Consider the following 7,500-nt stretch of genomic DNA (forward strand, 5'->3'; position numbering starts at 1 on the left):
TTCAAGATGGACTTGGACGCGACGCGACACCTCGGGATAAGCGGATCCTCCCAAACACCACATTTCCCTGCGGCGGAACCGCGGGATTCGGTGCTGGGCTCTTTCCTGTTCGCTCGCCGCTACTAAGGAAATCCTAGTTAGTTTCTTTTCCTCCGCTTAATAATATGCTTAAATTCAGCGGGTAATCTCGCCTGCTCTGAGGTCGTCAAAGAGTTTAGTTTTCGATAACCGTGGCCGCGCCGCCTCCTCCGCCGGCTCTTTTCTCACTTAGAGAGCGAGCGTCGGGAGAGCGGCAGCGCCGGCACAGCGGCTTCGCATTGTACTCGGAGGAGTGGCGAGGAGACGTGTTGTTTGTGACAACGATTCTTCCACGCGCGGCTCGCAGCCGCTAATAGGAGGAAATGTAAGCCGATCGAATCTCGTTCGAGTTGTCTGCTTGCAAACAACGAATAAGATCGGCGCGGATCGCGTCATCTTCGATCGCCGGGGACGCGAGATACATTGCGAGCGAGTGTGCGCGTACACGTACATCTCTATCACCCACATCCTTCAAATTTTCTCTCCGCATATCGTGTGTTATGCACGGATATGGGATACGACGGGGCGAATCGGATTCGACGAGTACACGACGACGCGTGCCGGTCCCCTATATTCGTTTTCGAGAATTTCGTGGACTCGGACAAGCGGTCGGCTCGCGATTCACCCGCGTTAAGGAGGGCTCTCTCGCTCTTTTCTCTCCGCGTACCGCCGGGCGACGACGCGCCGCGGTTCTCTCCTACCGTTTGCGCGGAAGGTGGCGCGCACCAAGACTCGCGCGTAAGAGGCGCGAGCGCGCGCTGGCGCACCGGGAGACCGCGAGAGGGATAACGCAACGTGTGTGCGCGTGTCTTCTACTCCCTCTCTCCTTCGACAGTTTCCGGGCGCGCGCGCGCAGGCTCCCTATCTTTACTTACTGCGTGTGTGCGTACGCTGCTCTCACTCTTCCTTTTCCTCGGTGTTATTTCAGACGACGCCAAGGGGCCGCCTCTCGGGACGGCTCGTCTCGGGCGAACGTCCAACTATCGCTCGTACACCGTTTGCGCGAACGGGCACGGTGGCCCGGCGCGCAAAGGCGCAAGCAGTTTCGAGGTACTAAAACGACCCTCAGCCAGGCGTGGTCCGGGAATTGTATCCGTGGACCGCAATGTGCGTTCGAAATGTCGATGTTCATGTGTCCTGCAGTTCACAAGTTGACGCGCAATTAGCTGCGTTCTTCATCGACCCACGAGCCAAGTGATCCACCGTTCAGGGTAATCGTTTTGCAATTCTTGCGTTCAACGAACGCTTCGTTCATCCATCTTAGTCTCCTCTCCGAAGAGAGAGAGATAAAATCGTTGGCCCTTCGATCAGCCTGGCCGCGCGCGTCCGAGCACGCGCGCGGACCGCCGCCACCGCTGGGGAGGCTACGGCACAAAAGTTGTTTCGCGATCGGAGCGTCTCTTCCCCGTACATATAATATAATAATATATATATTTGGAAGAGCCGGGGCGGAATGTTCTTTGAAGAAACCGTCGGACTTGATCGGGTGTGATCCGTCCTCTCGCCCGTTCGTCCGATAGCCGCGCGCTCGCGTACAAACACGCTGACCGCTGCCCCGGTGCGGGGAGGGGCGCGTTCACGAGCGTTGCGGACGCACGGACGGGCGTAGGTTACCACCGGTACGCGCTAACGCCGGATCGTAACTCTGCGCTTGGCAAGAGCGCGATCGGGAAAGCGTCTTCTGCTCCGAATCGCATTCATGTAATTTCGCAATTTGCGCAACGAGCCTCAACGGGTCGCGCGCGACGCGACGCGACGCCGGTTGCGGCTACGAAGCTTAAGGAGAGAGTCTCGGATAATCCTCTCCTCCTCCATCCCGCTCGCACGACGCCGACCGCACCGAAAAAGGCCGACGGCGCTCTGCTGCTGGCTTCCCTTTCTCTCTCGGGTCGTCGCAGAGGCGCGCGGCGTTCGACGCGCGTCGTCGTATTAGTACATGCGGGATATAATCCGTCAATTCCATTTTACTTTCGTATCTGTTTTCTTTGTCCATTCAGTCGCCGACTGCTGCGAGCGCGCGTCCAAAAGACTCGAGACGCAGAGCAGGACCTCCGGAACGTTAATGATCCTTCCGCAGGTTCACCTACGGAAACCTTGTTACGACTTTTACTTCCTCTAAATGATCAAGTTTGGTCATCTTCCCGGCAACATCGGCAATGCCGAGACATTGCCGCGCACCAGTCCGAAGACCTCACTAAATCATTCAATCGGTAGTAGCGACGGGCGGTGTGTACAAAGGGCAGGGACGTAATCAACGCGAGCTTATGACTCGCGCTTACTGGGAATTCCTCGTTCATGGGGAACAATTGCAAGCCCCAATCCCTAGCACGAAGGAGGTTCAGCGGGTTACCCGGGCCTTTCGGCCAGGGAACACACGCTGATTCCTTCAGTGTAGCGCGCGTGCGGCCCAGAACATCTAAGGGCATCACAGACCTGTTATTGCTCAATCTCGTGCGGCTAGAAGCCGCCTGTCCCTCTAAGAAGATTTGTTTGTACGTTGGTAGTAAAAACCCGCCAGCCGAAGCCGGGGGCCTTCGCGATACCATAAGGTACGCCTATTTAGCAGGCTAGAGTCTCGTTCGTTATCGGAATTAACCAGACAAATCGCTCCACCAACTAAGAACGGCCATGCACCACCACCCACCGAATCAAGAAAGAGCTATCAATCTGTCAATCCTTCCGGTGTCTGGGCCTGGTGAGGTTTCCCGTGTTGAGTCAAATTAAGCCGCAGGCTCCACTCCTGGTGGTGCCCTTCCGTCAATTCCTTTAAGTTTCAGCTTTGCAACCATACTTCCCCCGGAACCCAAAAGCTTTGGTTTCCCGGAAGCTGCCCGCCGAGTCATCGGAGGAACTTCGGCGGATCGCTAGCTGGCATCGTTTATGGTTAGAACTAGGGCGGTATCTGATCGCCTTCGAACCTCTAACTTTCGTTCTTGATTAATGAAAACATTTTTGGCAAATGCTTTCGCTTCTGTCCGTCTTGCGACGATCCAAGAATTTCACCTCTAACGTCGCAATACGAATGCCCCCATCTGTCCCTATTAATCATTACCTCGGGGTTCCGAAAACCAACAAAATAGAACCGAGGTCCTATTCCATTATTCCATGCACGCAGTATTCAGGCGAAGGTAGCCTGCTTTAAGCACTCTAATTTGTTCAAAGTAAACGTACCGGCCCGACTCGACACTCAGTAAAGAGCACCGCGACGGGATATTAGTTGGGCCGCCCCTCGCGAGGCTAAGCCCACCGGTAGGACGTCCCACATCACGCCAGTTAAACACCGCGAGCGGTGAACCGACGGTGTGCGACACAGATTCAACTACGAGCTTTTTAACCGCAACAACTTTAATATACGCTATTGGAGCTGGAATTACCGCGGCTGCTGGCACCAGACTTGCCCTCCAATGGATCCTCGTTAAAGGATTTAAAGTGTACTCATTCCGATTACGGGGCCTCGGATGAGTCCCGTATCGTTATTTTTCGTCACTACCTCCCCGTGCCGGGAGTGGGTAATTTGCGCGCCTGCTGCCTTCCTTGGATGTGGTAGCCGTTTCTCAGGCTCCCTCTCCGGAATCGAACCCTGATTCCCCGTTACCCGTTACAACCATGGTAGGCGCAGAACCTACCATCGACAGTTGATAAGGCAGACATTTGAAAGATGCGTCGCCGGTGCTAGGACCGTGCGATCAGCACAAAGTTATTCAGAGTCACCAAAATAAACGGTGGACGAACGGCGAACCGCCCGCCACCGATTGGTTTTGATCTAATAAAAGCGTCCCTTCCATCACTGGTCGGGACTCTGTTTTGCATGTATTAGCTCTAGAATTACCACAGTTATCCAAGTAAATGTGGGTACAATCTAATGAACCATAACTGATTTAATGAGCCATTCGCGGTTTCACCTTAATTCGGCATGCACTGAGACATGCATGGCTTAATCTTTGAGACAAGCATATGACTACTGGCAGGATCAACCAGGGAGCTTCGTGTTCGGTTACTCGCGTGGAGCGGTAACTCGCGAGCGAGCCCGAAGGCCCGTCGCTATTAAGCTCTTACTTCTCGCGCCGCCGGTCTTTATTAGCCGGTCGGCGACACTCTCTATCTACTTACTTACTTATTACGCAACACACTTTATGCGTGCGTCTCGTCTTCGTGAGAGGAGCGAGGCGGTCCGTGTATATAATAAACCTCCTCCTCTCTTACTTCAAGATCATTCTCCATTTTATATTGTGTATTATAAAAAGATCATACTCATTCTCATTCTCCCAATGTAAACGCGCGATCGCGAGGACCGCGCGATTTACCCTGACGCTAGATCGACGATGCCGATGCTTAGACGTCGAGGATAAATGTGCTATCGTGCTTTTAGCACGCACTTATATTTCGCTACGGCGTACAAAGCGTGCGGGAAGAACGTTGTAATCCGTCCTTCCACGCCACTCGTATCCGTGGAGTAAACGTTCGGTAAGCGCGACGATTCCGCTGCTGCGTCCAAGACGAGAGGGAATCGCGCGGCCAACACACTAGATGCGTGCGCGCCACATAAGAGCCATTCGGTCTTGCGACACCGACTCGTGGCAATGCTGTGCTCGTAATAAAAGTGTGTGCATAGAATAAGCGCCGAAGCGCGACACGTCGTACCCTCTTATAATACCCAACCGGACGGCCAGGCGGTCGGCGACGACACGGCTTTTTGCTTAGCGAGCGCGAGCTCGAGCTCGTCGAAATTTTGTCGACGAGAGCGTAAATACAATAGTCTCTTCCCTCATAGAGACGTTTTACTCGGACTCTGTCCGATAAAGCACAACACAAATCGCCGTTTGTGTTTTCTTCTCTCCTCTTAAACAATAATAAATCTCTCCTGTATCGTTCGTTTTAAACGTTCTCGAAAAGACAAGAACGCAAGAATCGTGCGAGCCGCGCGAAGAACGCGCAACCGCCCGTTCGTCCGATTCGGTTCGGTCCGACGCGCCGAGCGCGACGTACCTCTTATAATACCCAACCGAGCGGCCAGGCGGTCGGCGACGCACGGTACTACGCACGGTCGCTTATGAGTGCGAGCGTCGAAATACCCACGCGCTCGAGACTTTGTCGCTGAAAACGAAAGGCGAAAAAACATCGTTAAAAACATTGTTAGACGAAAAAACATTGTAAATATTATAAAAAGCGTTAAAAATCCGATCGCGGGCGGTACCTCCGATGTACGAAAAGCCGAAGATCGACAAAGTCCCGTCGCGGGCGGTACCTCCGGAGTACGGAAAATCGAAAATCGTCAAAGTCCCGTCGCGGGCGGTACCTCCGGAATACGAAAAGTCGAAAAACGTCAAAGTCCCGTCGCGGGCGGTACCTCCGGCGCACGGACTGTCGACCACGCACCGACCCGTTTGCGGGCGGTACCTCCGGTTTACGGAAAGTCGAAAATCGTCAAAGTCCCGTCGCGGGCGGTACCTCCGGAATACGAAAAGTCGAAAAACGTCAAAGTCCCGTCGCGGGCGGTACCTCCGGCGCACGGACTGTCGACCACGCACCGACCCGTTTGCGGGCGGTACCTCCGGTTTACGGAAAGTCGAAAATCGTCAAAGTCCCGTCGCGGGCGGTACCTCCGGAATACGAAAAGTCGAAAAACGTCAAAGTCCCGTCGCGGGCGGTACCTCCGGCGCACGGACTGTCGACCACGCACCGACCCGTTTGCGGGCGGTACCTCCGGTTTACGGAAAGTCGAAAATCGTCAAAGTCCCGTCGCGGGCGGTACCTCCGGAATACGAAAAGTCGAAAAACGTCAAAGTCCCGTCGCGGGCGGTACCTCCGGCGCACGGACTGTCGACCACGCACCGACCCGTTTGCGGGCGGTACCTCCGGTTTACGGAAAGTCGAAAATCGTCAAAGTCCCGTCGCGGGCGGTACCTCCGGAATACGAAAAGTCGAAAAACGTCAAAGTCCCGTCGCGGGCGGTACCTCCGGCGCACGGACTGTCGACCACGCACCGACCCGTTTGCGGGCGGTACCTCCGGTTTACGGAAAGTCGAAAATCGTCAAAGTCCCGTCGCGGGCGGTACCTCCGGAATACGGAAAGTCGAAAAACGTCAAAGTCCCGTCGCGGGCGGTACCTCCGGCGCACGGACTGTCGACCACGCACCGATCCGTTTGCGGGCGGTACCTCCGGTTTACGGAAAGTCGAAAATCGTCAAAGTCCCGTCGCTGGCGGTATCTCCGGCGCACGGACTGTCGACCACGCACCGACCCGTTTGCGGGCGGTACCTCCGGTTTACGGAAAGTCGAAAATCGTCAAAGTCTCGTCGCTGGCGGTACCTCCGGCGCACGGACTGTCGACCACGCACCGACCCGTTTGCGGGCGGTACCTCCGGTTTACGGAAAGTCGAAAATCGTCAAAGTCCCGTCGCGGGCGGTACCTCCGGAATACGAAAAGTCGAAAAACGTCAAAGTCCCGTCGCGGGCGGTACCTCCGGCGCACGGACTGTCGACCACGCACCGACCCGTTTGCGGGCGGTACCTCCGGTTTACGGAAAGTCGAAAATCGTCAAAGTCCCGTCGCTGGCGGTATCTCCGGCGCACGGACTGTCGACCACGCACCGACCCGTTTGCGGGCGGTACCTCCGGTTTACGGAAAGTCGAAAATCGTCAAAGTCTCGTCGCTGGCGGTACCTCCGGCGCACGGACTGTCGACCACGCACCGACCCGTTTGCGGGCGGTACCTCCGGTTTACGGAAAGTCGAAAATCGTCAAAGTCCCGTCGCGGGCGGTACCTCCGGAATACGGAAAGTCGAAAAACGTCAAAGTCCCGTCGCGGGCGGTACCTCCGGCGCACGGACTGTCGACCACGCACCGATCCGTTTGCGGGCGGTACCTCCGGTTTACGGAAAGTCGAAAATCGTCAAAGTCCCGTCGCTGGCGGTATCTCCGGCGCACGGACTGTCGACCACGCACCGACCCGTTTGCGGGCGGTACCTCCGGTTTACGGAAAGTCGAAAATCGTCAAAGTCTCGTCGCTGGCGGTACCTCCGGCGCACGGACTGTCGACCACGCACCGACCCGTTTGCGGGCGGTACCTCCGGTTTACGGAAAGTCGAAAATCGTCAAAGTCCCGTCGCGGGCGGTACCTCCGGAATACGAAAAGTCGAAAAACGTCAAAGTCCCGTCGCGGGCGGTACCTCCGGCGCACGGACTGTCGACCACGCACCGACCCGTTTGCGGGCGGTACCTCCGGTTTACGGAAAGTCGAAAATCGTCAAAGTCCCGTCGCTGGCGGTATCTCCGGCGCACGGACTGTCGACCACGCACCGACCCGTTTGCGGGCGGTACCTCCGGTTTACGGAAAGTCGAAAATCGTCAAAGTCTCGTCGCTGGCGGTACCTCCGGCGCACGGACTGTCGACCACGCACCGATCCGTTTGCGGGCGGTACC

General features: G+C 56.1%; 2 non-coding genes and 1 pseudogene across 2 annotated transcripts; all 3 read right to left on the reverse strand.

Annotated features, from left to right (window-relative positions):
* Window positions 1–205, reverse strand: part of LOC138943892 (large subunit ribosomal RNA) — an 8,479-nt pseudogene extending 8,274 nt beyond the window's left edge.
* A 932-nt stretch (window positions 206–1,137) lies between these two features.
* LOC138943878 (5.8S ribosomal RNA) lies at window positions 1,138–1,292 on the reverse strand. Its single transcript, XR_011448564.1, has one exon. It is a non-coding gene; the product is annotated as a 5.8S ribosomal RNA (ribosomal RNA).
* An 846-nt stretch (window positions 1,293–2,138) lies between these two features.
* On the reverse strand, window positions 2,139–4,059 carry LOC138943884 (small subunit ribosomal RNA). The gene has a single exon (XR_011448570.1). It is a non-coding gene; the product is annotated as a small subunit ribosomal RNA (ribosomal RNA).
* Window positions 4,060–7,500: the final 3,441 nt, after the last annotated feature.

This window comes from Polyergus mexicanus, unplaced genomic scaffold (assembly GCF_030449975.1).
Source record: "Polyergus mexicanus isolate NDT 795.1 unplaced genomic scaffold, iyPolMexi1.0 SCAF_52, whole genome shotgun sequence".
NCBI classification, from domain to species: domain Eukaryota; kingdom Metazoa; phylum Arthropoda; class Insecta; order Hymenoptera; family Formicidae; genus Polyergus; species Polyergus mexicanus.